General features: G+C 38.8%; 1 non-coding gene across 1 annotated transcript; it reads left to right on the top strand.

The window, feature by feature from the left end:
- Positions 1-5897: 5897 nt before the first annotated feature.
- On the top strand, positions 5898-6013 carry LOC129205470 (small nucleolar RNA ACA64). The gene has a single exon (XR_008576755.1). It is a non-coding gene; the product is annotated as a small nucleolar RNA ACA64 (small nucleolar RNA).
- The last annotated feature ends 901 nt before the right edge of the window (positions 6014-6914 follow it).

The following is a 6914-nucleotide window of genomic DNA, read 5'->3' on the forward strand; positions in this document are numbered from 1 at the left end:
AACCAAACCAAAACAAAAACAAAAAATAAAACCCACTCTTTGTGTGTGTGTGTAATAAATAAGAAACAATGTTTTAGAAGACATACATTTTCCAAATAATTGAGATCATTTTGATGTCAAAGCCATGGAGTGGATTCTTTTTTTTTAATTCTTAAGATTTCAGTGAGATGAGAAAAACTAGGAAAATTAGTATTAAGGTGTGGTCCAGCTGGTCCCTTCATAAGAATGGTTTCACTCATGTTACGTGTTAACTGATATGCCCACAACTTTAAGTGATCATCTTTAAAATATTTACAGTGCTACATATGACCATTTTTTTTTTTCAGGTTTCCATTGTCATTAGTGCCTAGAGCACAAAAAATAAATATGTGAGAGCTTCCCAAGCTTTCAACATTTGAGTAAACCTTCACACATTTTGCCTAACTGCACATACATGCACTTAAAGCTTACTGTGAATGGTATATGAAAGATCTCTCAAGAAAATGAACTGTGCCGAAGAGGATAAATAAATTTTTTCCAGTTCTGCGGTTAGACTCTCTCATAAAGGGAGTAGGACTACATGTTTTCAGGACTCCTTCATAGATGAAGAGCGTGGCAGAAGCCTGCTTCATTCAGTGTTTAAGCTATGTGATCAGCACTTGTGCAATGTGTCTCTGCATAATGCAACAAATGGAATGCCTTTTCAAATAATAGTTTCCACATTTTCCTCTGCTGAATATAATAGTGAGAATCAGTCATTAAAATAAACATTATATAACTCCAAAGCCCAAGAACATGCAAAGAAACAACCTATTGTGTAACAATAATCAATCAACAAATGAACAGTCCGTGCTAATACGAACTTGTGGGTGTCCTTGGCACAATTTTTGTTTAAAAACAATAAATTCTTAGACATGGTTGTGTTATGTCCTGAGGCTCAAACATACCAAGGCTTTATAATAAAAAGCAAAAACTCTGAGATAACATTCACTTACCTTTAATTGTTGTTAACCATTGTTTTATTTTTAACACAACAATTTTCATCCACTTTTAAAATGTAATATAGGTTTCTTTTCAAATGAATGAATCTGCTTCAATAAGATCCTCACTCTATGTAGGCAACAGAAGTTAAAAACACACCCAAGACTGAAATGGTAATGATCTACACCGAAGGATAAACTATAACTACAAATATAAAGGTGAAGCATTCCAAGGTGCAAGTAATTAGGACAAGACAGTTCAAATACCATCTAACACACAGATACCTTGCTGACTCTCTTGGTGTAAACTGTTCAAATATAACATAGTTTCCATTTTATTTAACTTATAAAATGTGAATATTCTACTTCTTTGAAACTCAGACTTAGATTCTCATAAAGTGAATGTGACAGTATGTACATATTTAGTTTAAATTGCTTAATCTCTTCAATACAGCATTCTGCAATGACAGGTTCAATTTTTATTTTTTTCCATGTGGCTCTGAAGTAATGACTTTATGAGGTACAGAGAATTTTCAACAAAATATTATTCATTGCAGAAATACAGTTTTGTAAAAATTGAAATGCCTTGTACTCACAAACATTATCAGCAGCAAATTTTGCTCTTTAGACTTGTTTCTTGAGTTCAGGAGAGACTTCTGGTTTACTCTTGAAATAAAGAATGAAGGGAATAAGCTGGGCATGATTATGAGATGTAGGATAGTGAGAGGTAACCTTTTCATTCTCCCACAGCTGGCTGGCCTCCTGATCATGGGCTTTGGCCCTGCAGGGACAAAATTTTTGGTGACTTAGTTTTTCTTCCACTAAAAAAGCAAACCACCAAAATACTTTGGAAACTCTTCTATTTCATGTCAGTTTTGAACAGGAATTCAAAAGTTTTGCAGTCGGGGCAAAAATTAACTTTCTGCCTTATTTCTGGCCTCTGAATTGCCAGAGTTATCTCCCTATTATGCTGTTTAATGCATGCTGGGCCTTTCAAACCTTCCACATTGCCTCAATCTTTGCCATGTTCTCTTCTAGACAGTATGAATTAATTAACTTTTTTCTTTTTTTTTTTTTTTTTTAAAGCGACCATTCAGAATGCTACAGGATCACTAGCAAAACAGAGGCTCACATACACAAAGTTACTGTGACTCTCAACAATTTGCTCTTGGTCTTGCTAAAGAACACGGGATCTGCATAGATGTGAAACAACTGTGGTACTGCAGGGTGGTCCTGGATCAATGCACATGATGGGTACCACACACTAATAAATTATCTGTATTTTGTACCATTCAAAGAATTAGCATGAAGATTTCAATTTACTTAGTATCAGAAAAGGCAAAGAGAGCTGGCAATGTCAATACACTACAAAAAATAAGGGGAAATAAATCAGCATAAAACCCTGACTGTTGTCTGTGCCTTGTCTGAGCAAACTGAGCTTCTAATTCTAGCAAAATATGGCAAAACTCTGGTCCAGTATCAGAATCCATCCTGTTCAGTTCTGTCTAGCAGCTTCAGTTCTCCCCAGACACAAGCAAAATGGCCCTAAGTTGCTGCTCTTGAGGGAGTGAGTGGTGAAATGTGTTTCCTGAGCTGATAGAAACAGCTAGAATTCCAAAGGCAGACCTAAAAAAATCAGAATTATGCCCTTGGCCACTGGAGTTTGATTCAGGACAATAACTGAAGAAAAGATGCTATTTTATTGTATTTCTAAGTCATATCAAGGAGTGTCCAGACTTAAAAGGATGGATGCTTCTTTTCATGGAGCATGTATATGACTAAAATAAAGTAGTATTGTGCTGACAATTAAAATACTGAACAGTAATGTTCATCTGACAATAGAAGAAGAAGGGTCTGAGACCCGCACAAGAGTTTGTGTCCAATTTTCATTGCAGCTGCTCAAATACAAGGTAGAAACCTTACCTTTCTCAATCTATTACAAGATTATCCCAGAATTTCCAAAATCAAAGTTTACTCTATAATATAATCAGGACAAATTACTAATCCAAAATGTGGATTCAATACATGGTTTTGAACAACAGTTTACTATTTTTGTTAAAGCATCACTTAGGAGATGCATTGCGTTAGGTGCTGTATAAACATACAGGAAGAGACAGGCCTTGCTGAGAAGGCCTACACACCTAAACAGAAAAGGCAGATCAAAAGAAAAAGGCATTACTGATACAGAATTTGTTACTGTTTTCCTTGATTTTCTAGTTTTTATTTTTTCTGAAAAAAGCTCCTTCACTCTTGTTCTTCTTGCTACAAATCAAACTAACTCCTGGTAGTCTGTCTTCCTTCCACTTTTCAATGGATGAGAAAGCAACACTGTGACTTTGTTTCCTCAATGCCATTACAGGTGATTATTTTTAACTCATGATGCTTAACAAAGCATGCTGCCAATTGACTTGCAATCCCTTCTTTCAGTTTTATACATTTAAATAAGTTTTGAGCTAAATTGTCTGCGACAGTGGGATCAAGTGCACCCTCAGCAAGGTTACCAACAACACCAAACTGTGTGGTGCAGTTGGCACACCAGAGGGAAGGGATGCCATCCAGAGGGACCTTGACAGGCTTGAGAGGTGGGCCCATGTGAACCTCATGAAGTTCAACAAGACCAAGGGCAAGGTCCTGCACATGGGTCAGCGCAATCCCAAGCACAACTACAGGCTGGGCAGAAAATGGATTGAGAGCAGCCCTGAGGAGAAGGACTTGGAGATGTTGATTGATTAAAGCTCAACATGAGCCCACAATGCACACTTGCAGCCCAGAAAGCCACACGTGCCCTGGGCTGCATCAAAAGAGTGATCAGCAGGTCAAGGGAGGTGACTCTCCCTCTCTACTCCACTCTCATGAGACCTCCTCTGGAGTACCACGTCCAGCTCTGGGGTCCCCAGTACAGGAAACACATGGAGCTGTTGGAGCAAGTCCAGAGGAGGGCCACGAAGATGATGAAAGGGCTGGACCCCCTCTCCTATGAAGACAGGCTGAGAGAGTTGGGGTTGTTCAGCCTGGAGAAAAGGCGGCTCCAAGGAGACTTTATAGCAGCCTTTCAGTACCTCAAGGGGGCCTACAAGAAAGCTGGAGAGAGACTGTTTACAAGGGCCAGCAGTGATAGGACAAGGGGTAATGGCTTTAATCTGAAGGAGGGTCGATTTAGATTAGATATAAAGAAAAAATTCTTCACCATGAGGGTGGTGAGACAGTGGCACAGGTTGCCCAGAGAAGCTGTGGATGCCCCCTCCCTGGAAGTGTTCAAGGCCAGGTTGGATGGGGCTTTGGGCAACGTGGTCTAGTGGCGAGTGTCCCTGCCCGTGGCAGGGGGGTTGGAACTAGATGATCTTTGAGGTCCCTTCCAACCCAAACCATTCTGTGGTTCTATGATCATTTACTTCTGCTTGTGGTGGGAAGCTATCACTTCTCCTACTCTAACATTTTGAAACGTAAGAAGTCATATTGGACTCCTTTTAATGAAGGACTTCCAGTGGAAATGTTCTTATACGACTGTGATATCCTCCTATTCAAAAAACATGAAATATTTGTTATGTATCTGATTCACCTACATCACATAACACTGTCCTTTCTGCCCTGAAGAATTCCCTTTTCATCTCCTTACCTGATCTGTCACAACTTTCAACACAACCAGAATTTTAATGCACTTTAACCTACATCATAATCATTTGCTCCTATAAAAAGCACAAAACTGTAAAATTGGATTAGCACCATAGAGTGCAATATGTAATTTTAAATCAGTAAAAAACAGGGTTGTAGACCAGGATTTAGGAAGTTCTGACTCCAATTGGATTTAACAGGGAAAGAAAAGGGAATAAAAAGAAAGCAGTGCTTAAATTTGGAGGAATGAACTCATTAATACTTATAGCTCTAGACTGTGATTATTAAGCATTTAAATATTTTGCTGTGATAGATGTTTGATGCCTAACTAGGAAAGTAAGCTCTGTAATAAAATATGCAAAAATGGTTTGAAAAGGGGGAGAGAAGTTTGTAAAATTAATAGACTTATATTTAAAAAATGTAATATGGGAACAAAACAGAAGTATTCTAAATTATTTCAAGAAATGTCATGTAGATGCACATGTAAACAAGCCCACTGACTAATCAGAGCCTAAGTCTTGTGGATAGCTGGTAGGAAGAAACATTGAATTTGGAGGAGGGCGGGGGGGGGATATGTGTGAAATAATTTTAATGTGCATCTCTAAAATAATACAGGTCAGGTATTATAAACTGTATGATAACCTGTGTTACAAATGAACTAGATGCCAGAGATGTGTATTTCAGCTAGATGTCTCTGTGTCTAGTGTGGAATAGCTTAAGGGCACATAACGTTAAAATGAAATCCATGTATGGTTTCTTGATTTAATTACAGTGATTGCTTTTGAAAACTTTGTCCAACATAGATACAGGTCTGTAATCTGTGAGGAAAAAAATGGAGCCCTCCTTTTCACCACTGTAGATAATCCCAGTCTGTATCCCCAGAATCTATCATAGCTTTTCAAATCAGAGGTGTTCATTACTAGAATGCTAAAGTTTCTGACACGTATTTAAGAGAATTTACAATGTATGAAAAAAAATGGTGGTCTATCTACTCAGAGATAGCTCTGTCATAAAAACATAATAGTTAGCCTTTTTATTTAGAAATGTACCAGAACTTAATCACAGGAAAACATTCTCTCACAGAACAGTGTAAAAGAAAATAGAGCAGATCTATCTTTCTTTTCTCAATGACTTCTTAGCACACAAGTACAGTCATTACCTCTGTCATTATTTGGGATTTTTTGCATATCGAATAGTTGACCAGGTGATTTCAAAGACAGCAAATCAAAACTAGTATTATACATAACCTATTTTTCTCTTCACATGCAAAGAAATCTTAAACGAAAACATACCAATGGCAAGCTTTATCTCAAGAGATGTCTAAATATAAGTCATTAATCACCCTAGGTTTCTTCTGAAGCCAATGGTGAGAAATGACACCTTCAGAGACCAGTTCATCTTAGATACATATTTTAGGAGGAGTTGAAACACCCCCTCCAGAGGTCTATTTTTTCCTAGATAAAGGTGATGAGTCCACATTTAGGCAATATTTAGACACCTAAGCAGAGTGGGAAGAAAAGCCTTCTTGGAAAACTACGTATGTACTTCTTGAGGAAAGCGCTCTCAATTAAAAGCCTCAAGAGCAGTAATAATAATTGCAGGGCAGGTGATGCAGCTAATCAGTCTCAGTAAGCTCTGACCTGTTCATTGTCTGCTTCAATTAGAGTTCTCACCAATACATACAAAGAAGCTCTTCAGAGGTTCCAGCTCTGTCAAATAATTAAATTACAACCACCCCGGTCTCTCCGAAATAATTTGGACCTTTGCCTGGAAGGAACTTGCTGTCTCTACAACATGCAGTATATATTTACTATTTAAACTGTCAAGTTATTTTTATCTTGAGGAGGTGATTGGTGACAGCCAACACGGCTTCACTAAGGACAAATCGTGCCTGACAAACTTGGTGGCCTTCTATAATGGGATTACAGCATCGGTGGAAAAGGGAAGGGCCGCTGACGTCATCTACCTGGACTTGTGCAAGGCATTTGACACTGTCCCACACGACGTCCTTGTCTCTGAATTAGGGAGACATGGATTCAATGGATGGACCACTCAGTGGATAAGGAATTGACTGGATGGTTGCACTCAAAGAGTTGTGGTCAATGGCTCAATGTCCAAGTGGAGAATGGTGACGGGTGGCATTCCTCAGGGGTCGGTACTGGGACCGGCACTGTTCAACATCTTTGTCAGCAATATGGACAGTGGGATTGAGTGCACCCTCAGCAAGTTTGCCGACGACACCAAGCTGTGTGGTGTGGTCGACACGCTGGAGGGAAGGGATGCCATCCAGAGGGACCTTGACAGGCTGGAGAGGTGGGCCCATGTGAACTGCATGAAGTTCAA

Source organism: Grus americana, chromosome 3 (assembly GCF_028858705.1).
Source record: "Grus americana isolate bGruAme1 chromosome 3, bGruAme1.mat, whole genome shotgun sequence".
Classification (NCBI taxonomy): domain Eukaryota; kingdom Metazoa; phylum Chordata; class Aves; order Gruiformes; family Gruidae; genus Grus; species Grus americana.